At 47.5% G+C, this 7,154-nt stretch overlaps 1 long non-coding RNA gene across 2 annotated transcripts; it reads right to left on the bottom strand.

Annotated features, from left to right (window-relative positions):
- Positions 1-648: 648 nt before the first annotated feature.
- On the bottom strand, positions 649-2,672 carry LOC109300583. Of its 2 annotated transcripts, XR_002098267.1 has the most exons (3): positions 2,280-2,672; positions 1,972-2,138; positions 649-1,437 (listed from the first exon to the last, which is right to left on the bottom strand). It is a non-coding gene; the product is annotated as an uncharacterized LOC109300583 (long non-coding RNA). The 2 variants fall into 2 exon arrangements; XR_002098266.1 differs by having other exon boundaries at positions 1,972-2,672.
- Between the last annotated feature and the right edge of the window lie 4,482 nt (positions 2,673-7,154).

Raw genomic sequence — 7,154 nt, 5'->3', positions numbered from 1 at the left:
CAGTGACTAAAACTGTGACAAAGAGAATTACCAGACCAGAAGTTCAAAGGTATACTTACCCAGTACTATTCACCTTCATCACAAGAGTATCCATACTGCCATGAGTTATGTATTTTAATACAGTATCTGTCTTAAACTAATCTTCTGTAGATTAAATTCATTACAAAAAGGTCAGAAACTAGATAAAGGCACTGCCAAAAGCACCTTATTAATAATATCTGTGTCTCATGTTCTGAACAGCCTTGGAAGGGGGGAATGCTCTGAGTGTGACTGGAACAACAATACACACCCACTCTGAGTACAGCACATTAACAAAAGCTTAATTAATGCTAGATGCTTTCAATAGGCTGGTTGTAGGTATGCACTAACATCTTTCTTTGAATTGCAACACGAATCAAACAAATAGTGCAGAACATCAAGGATTCAGCTTCAAACTTCAGGAAACAAACGGATAGGTTTTGCCACAACAACAAAATGGGGTTTCTCAGCATAGGCATGCAGACTTGCCCTTTCCTGATACCCATGTCCACAGTATAATCCGTGCCAAGCTACATTAACAACATAGCTGATAGATCCAAACATTTTAGTGACGTGCAGTAGAGGTTTAATAAAAGAGCTACCAAATTAACAAGGGGCCCCGTTTTTTTTGCAAGAAGTCTTTTTCTTTTTTTGCATTAAGTTCCCTTCTGCAGTGGTTGTGCACACAGGATGTTACACACAGATTGGAAGCCAAGGCTCCAGGTTTCTGTTCCTGGCTATCCCACTAATTTGCTGTATGGCCTTGGCCAATTCACTTATCCTTTCTGAGCTATTGCATACCCAGCTGTAAACTGAAGGCAGTATTTACAGGATATCCTTCACTGGGAATCTTAATTTAGGCCCAAACCTGTACTACGCATGCCAATGGGAATTTAGAGTGCTAGAGATTTGAGGTTCTCAGCTTAAAATTTTTAGTCTCATTCCTGCTTACAACTTTATTTTCTAGTTTTAAAACAGACCCTTCCTCTCTTCCAATTTCCTTTTAAGAAGGAACCTGAAGTTTCAGCAAAGTGCTCTCTCGTGGAATACAAAAATAGCTTGACCACAGCAGTGGAAGGGGGTGAAGGAAGTCTGTGAGAGGCCCTGCCACTGACTGTTATTCCTCCAGAATTTTGTTCCTGCATATCCATTTCTGTCTTCTTTTTTAATAAAACACATACTGTATTTATAGAATGATAAAACATTTCTATATAAGGCAGCAGCAACAGGAAGCTGGCTCGAAGCAGAATTCCTATGCTAAAAAAGCACCCATTCCAGGAAGGCACCACTTCCAAGTGGGATTTCTCCCGCATACCAATCTGTACCCACATGCAGAAGCAGAGCAGCGGTGTAACAGTGCTTTTCTCCGAGAGATGGTTGTCTGCCTGTGATCCAGCAGGCAGGAACGCTGATCCACTCCTGCAGGAAGAAGACAAGACAGATAAGAGCTTAGAGGGGAAAAAAGGGCAGAGGGAGGCAGCAGCAGTTAAAAATAGAGATGAAAAATGAGAGAAGAGAGGCAAGAAGAAAACAGGGAGAAAACTAGGAGCACTAAGGAGAGAAGAGAAAGGGAACAAAGACAAAGTGAAACCATGCACCTAGGAGCGAGAGCTCTTGACAGTCCCTGACAGGAGTAAGTACCCCACGAAGGGCAGAGGAAAGTGCAACACCTACCCCTACATTTTTAGCATCCTGTCTCTATTGCTGCCACTACATTTAAGGTATTTCTGGCCTATCACAGCCTGTTACACAGGGTTACTGCCAGGTAATGGACCACACAAAAAGGGCTGGATTATTTGCGTTAAGGAAAGAAAGGTATAGGTGGGGAGAAGGAGGTAAGAAAAAAAAAATTGAAGCCCAACTAGAGTGGAAAGGGGATTGCTTCTCATTAGCTGCTATAATGCTGCTAGTCTTCCAGAAGACATTTTGGTCAAGGCTCCCTCAACTCCTTACCATCCCTACCAAATGTGGGTGCTCAGAAACTTCCAGCAGGCTTGGCTGTCTGTCTTGACCTCTCCTCTACGCACCTCCTAGCCCCCGTTTCCTTCTGAATCAGGCTCTGCTCTTGGCCCTGGGCTGCATTTGGCTCCTAGAGAGAAGTATTCACACACGATGGCAGCCTGAGAAAAACGTTGAGAAGGAATTAAAGACATCTCTGTTGAAATAAACATCTGCTCTACGTTCTGTATCATGGCAACGGCGCTCACAAAAAGTATGGGCAGAACTCCAAGGGCTGCATGGCAAATCCGGGCTATCGCTACCTGTTGAAAACAGGCTGAGAAAGCTGTTTCTGTGCTGGCGGAGCATAGACGGCACTGCTCAGGAAGGCAACAGTTCCTTAAAGGAGGGACATAAGATTACAACCAGGAGAACATGGCTAAGAAATCTGTTACCTCTTCAGTGACCCCACACAGGCCATAAAGAGATGAGGAGACTCCTGCATACAATATAATTCATTTACATGCCTATCAGATAAACACATCCTCCTCCTCTCAACTGCATAACAGGAGACTGGTCCCGATCTGTTGCTTAGCACTTATATTGCAACAAACACCAGTCATCTGCCTATCAGGCCCATAATTACTTAAGTGCATAGGAACGCTTTGCGCTTTTTTTGAGTTAATCCAATGCAAGATATCAGATTTACCCGAAGACTCTTGTCTGCCTATGTCCTTAGACCAACATGGCTACAACCTACACCCCTGGGAGCACTTTGCAAGCTTTTGGGTACAAACACCCTTCTTGCAAAGAACAATTTTTCCAACTATTTAGTTGGTCTAGTAAAAGATATCACATCTACCCAAAGACCCTTGTCTGCATATATCCTTAGATCAACAGGGCTGCGACCAACAACCCTACAGGACTCCGCAAAAATGAGATAAGTAGGGAAAACAAAAGAATTGTCTTCCCACTCAGCAGGTGATGATAAGGAGGGGAGCCTGCTGGCAAAACAGATTGAAGTGTGCTTTTCCACTCTGAAAAAAACCCCAGTCACTTAAGGATGGATGTCTTCTTCCTCATCAGACCTGTTCTCCTCTGTGTATTCAGTCATGAACTAACAGCTGACCTCTTCAACTCACTGACAAGAGTGTTTCTAGCTTTACATTCCTGTTTAACTAAAGGGACCCGTTCTGTGCTCAACAGGGGATTGGCTTTCTACGTTCCAGGTGATTAAACTGGAGCCCTGGGCTTTTAAAACCCTGCCTACATTTTCACAGGGTGGTCTGTTACCCAAAACCCCTTAAAGAAAGAAACGCAGGGCTTTCCTGGGAGAGGGAACAGAACCATTTTTGTTTTAGGTGTGACTGATCTTCCTCCCAGCAGTGATTAGCAAAAACAGGCCCCTCATCGAGAGCTTCCAAGGGGAAGAGATGGCTGGTAAAAAGTTTACTCGGTTGTTAACAAGAAGCTTGTGCACAAGGGGTAAATAGAGCACAGCTCACAGGAAAAATGTCCTGAAGCCACTGTACTGTGGGAGGCACAGATTTAGCGCTTGTAGCCTAGTCTCTCATTGACTAGACTGATGGAAAGGAAAGCAGCCGATAAGCAGATTTTGGCTATGACACCTGGCCTCCAAGGGGAGGGAAGCGGAGCAGGGGAAAACCAGAAGCCCCTCAAGGTGCCTCAGAGACTCTCCCTCTGCCTGAAGAAGGGTGATTGCACCCAAAAGCTTGCAAAGAACAATTTTTCCAACTACTTAGTTGGTCTATAAAAGATAGCACATCTACCCAAAGAACCTTGTTTGCCTGTGTCCTTAGACCAACACAGCTACAGCCAACACCTCAGGGACAGTAAGGAACTGGAGTGGGGGAAGGAGAGATTAAACGATTCCCAAGAGGAGGAGGAGAGATTTGCTAACTTCATAACACAATGGGGGAAACAGGCAACCCAGAAATTCCTATCGTCTTTCTTTCAAAATAAGAGATGAAAGGAGTCTCATAAACCAGCTGCTATGCACTGAGCCTGCAAGTAATACAACCAAAGGGCTTCCTGACTGCAGTGAGAGGCCAGGCAATGCATCTTCAGGGCAGGAGCACAAAACCACTGCAGGCTGTCTGCAGAGGGGAGGATCTGCTAGGCTAGGGCCTTTGTGTGCAGACCTCTGCAGATCCATGGCCCTCTATTGCTGTCGCTGGAGCCCTGCACGGAACAAGGAGCTGCCCCCATGGGTGGTCAGGCCATGGCCCACATGAGTGCAGCAGGCAGAGAAGGCAGCTCCAGGGCCAGTGGTATCTGGCTGGAGGAGCCCCAGCTGTTTTGGGTGAATGCAATACAACACCTTTGCAAAGAGAGCTGCGTGGAGGGTCCAGTAAAGTCTACAGGGGTCCAGTGGGCCTGACGGGTTGGGTATCCATTTTTTTATGTCATTTTTTTCCGCTGATGAAGATGTGCACTGAAAAGCAAATCGCTTGGTAGCACCCTTCTCTCCTGGCTTTGCTTCAGCATCTCTTGCTCACCCGTCCAATGGCTGCATGCATTCATTTAATTCCCGAGCTCCGAGGAGCCAGGCATGGAAGGCCAGAATGCCGAGGTTCAGTGGGGAAAGCAACAACACGACCTGTGGTCCAGAAGCCCGCGTCTATAAAATATGCAAAGCTCGATGCACCTGCGTCTGGACGAGCGCTTGTACTTCCTTAGCTGCCGGGAAAGTTAATAGATCAGTCATTAAAATGTGTCACAGTGAGAGAGGCACATCGACAATCCCCTGCCGAGGCAGGCCAGCGAGGAGCTGTGTACACACAGTCCAGGAAACTGCCATTGCAAAGATTAAACCTCGTGGCATGTATGAGTGAGAAAGGGAAATAAAGAAAAAGAGGAAGTCTCACAAAGCCCCATCCCCATTCACTGTTAATGAGCTGCTGATTGCATGGGCCATTGGTTTCTTCTTTCTTAACGTGAATGAGGAGCAGCAGCAAACCAGAGAGCCAGAAAGAAAACCCAAGGGATGTGACAGGAGTACACTCCAGAGGCTGCTCTTCCTGCTTGGTTAGAAAAGATTGCCACAGGGCAAGATGTTTGCTAGGCTGAATCAGACATAAATGGGAGTCAGGGGGTCCGTAGAGAAAGAGAAGAAAAGAAGCCGGAGCAGTGGAGCAGACTTAAACTTTCATAAGAGGGAAGTGGGGAAAGCTTGTTTATGTGCCGTTGTGCCCGGAAGTCCTGTGACTAACCCTATTTCACACACTGCAGTTATGCACCAGGATTGTCTTTATTGCTCACAAGGAAAAACTTACAGGGCAGCTGTAGGAGGGAAGGACTCAGTGTCCTTCGGGAGCATTACATTACATTTCTTCAGAAAACCCCTCTCCTCCGGGCCTGCCTGCCCAGCTGCAACTGCAGTGCAGAGACTGGTGGGTGCATCTGGTAACACAGCTGATGACCCGGCCAGAGCCGATGTGTGTGCTCCAGGAGTACCACAGCTTCTTGGGAGGCTGAAGAAAAAAAGACAAGGCCCTGTAATAATTATTCCATGACAGAGCACACAGAGCCCTGCCATGCTGCAGAGCAGCCCACCCTGCCTGTCTTCTCTCTCCCCATCCACCCTTTATATTATTTGAGCCACATTGATGCTCCTGACTTTGCACACGAGGGGGGTGATGCTGTAGCACTGTCATGGCTTTAGAGAGTGTTTGTGGCTCCATATGGAAAAAAAAGTTCATTTTAGAAAGGTCCAGTAACTATTTAGGCTCTGAAGGTCTCTGAAAAACTTTTTGCAATTCACCTAAGGAATCTGGCAGCTAGAAAACCTTGCAGAAAAAGAAACCCCCCACAAACACAGGCCAGATATGGCATGCCCCTTTGCTTTAGGTCTTTGCTTTCTTTCCAAGAAGGTGGCAGGGGTAGGCATGGCATTCCTCTGGAGGAGCATGTAACCAGAGCCCAGCAAAACACCAGTTTCACGTGTGCTTTCACACACAGACTTGATGGCAGCAGGGTTTTACCACCAAGCAATTTGCATCACAATATGCAGCTGTTGCTTTATTTATGGCACAAGCAGCATAGCCAAGGAGTCATTTGCCTGCAGCACAAATGGGCCGAGGTGAGCATTGTCACCTCTCGTGGCTCTTCTGTGTTCACACTGTGTCTCTCTGCCAACGTGGGCTTGGTCAGAACCACCTCGCCATGGTCACTGCCCCACTGGCCATGCCCAAAGCCCCGCAATGCTGGGATGAATCCTACCCCCACAGCTGGGCTGGTGGAAGTCCCCTTTCCAAGTGACACAAGCTACACCAGGAAATGCCACTCTTATTCCAAGATAAGACTGACCACACCTGGAGTCACACCAGTCATTCCTGCCTTGCTCCGTGTGCAACAGGGAAAAGTTCACACTGCTGATTTGGCATTGAAAATGGACGGAATCTCACTTTCACCCTTGTAAAGGGCAATCCCAGTCTTGTCCTTGAAGTCCCTCTTCCTCGGTTTGGTAGAAGAGCAGACATCGGCAGTCAAGTACGATGCCATGCTTGACTTTGTAGACTTCTCCACTAGCCCCTCTGGTCTGGGTGTTTCACCGCATTGTATCCAGGCCACAGCAGTTTCCACTTCTTCCACGGTAGATGACAAGGCGATAGAGTCACAGGAGCTGCAGGCATCTCAAAGGCCACTCACACAACCCCCTGCACAGATACAGGATGTACTGCTCCTACACCACCGCAGACATATGCTTTCCCAGCCTCTGCTCCGACAGCTTTGGTGAAGGACGTGCTGAATCTCTCCTCGGCAGTGATTCAAGCTGCCACTCTTCAGCCCCTTGGAAAGCCAGGGCATCCTCTCCGCACCTTATTTCTTGGGTCATTCACATGGCACGGGAGCTGCTCAGTGGGGCTTACAGACTCAGCTCCCTGCTGCCGGGGCATTGGCAGGCCCTTTGCAAGACCAGGTGAGCTGCCAGCAGGCATTTGACTGGAAGTCACGTGGACCAGGCTGGTAGAATGATACGAGAAAGTGATGCTGCTCCATTTCCTCGTGTCGACAAGCCCTAAACATGCTCTTGCTCATTTGCAATGATCATGCCAAAGGCCACATGCAGTTCTTAGTATGCACAACCCTGACTCCCTTTTGCAGCTGTGGTTTGACCTGGCCTGGACCGGAGGCAGGTCTTTCTAGAGCAAAGGTTGCCTGTTGCGGACAGTCCT

Source organism: Gavialis gangeticus, unplaced genomic scaffold, assembly GCF_001723915.1.
Source record: "Gavialis gangeticus isolate Ggan-Ray unplaced genomic scaffold, GavGan_comp1, whole genome shotgun sequence".
NCBI classification, from domain to species: Eukaryota; Metazoa; Chordata; order Crocodylia; family Gavialidae; genus Gavialis; species Gavialis gangeticus.
Note: the sequence above shows the minus strand (reverse complement) of the source record. Positions and strands in the feature narration are given on the sequence as shown.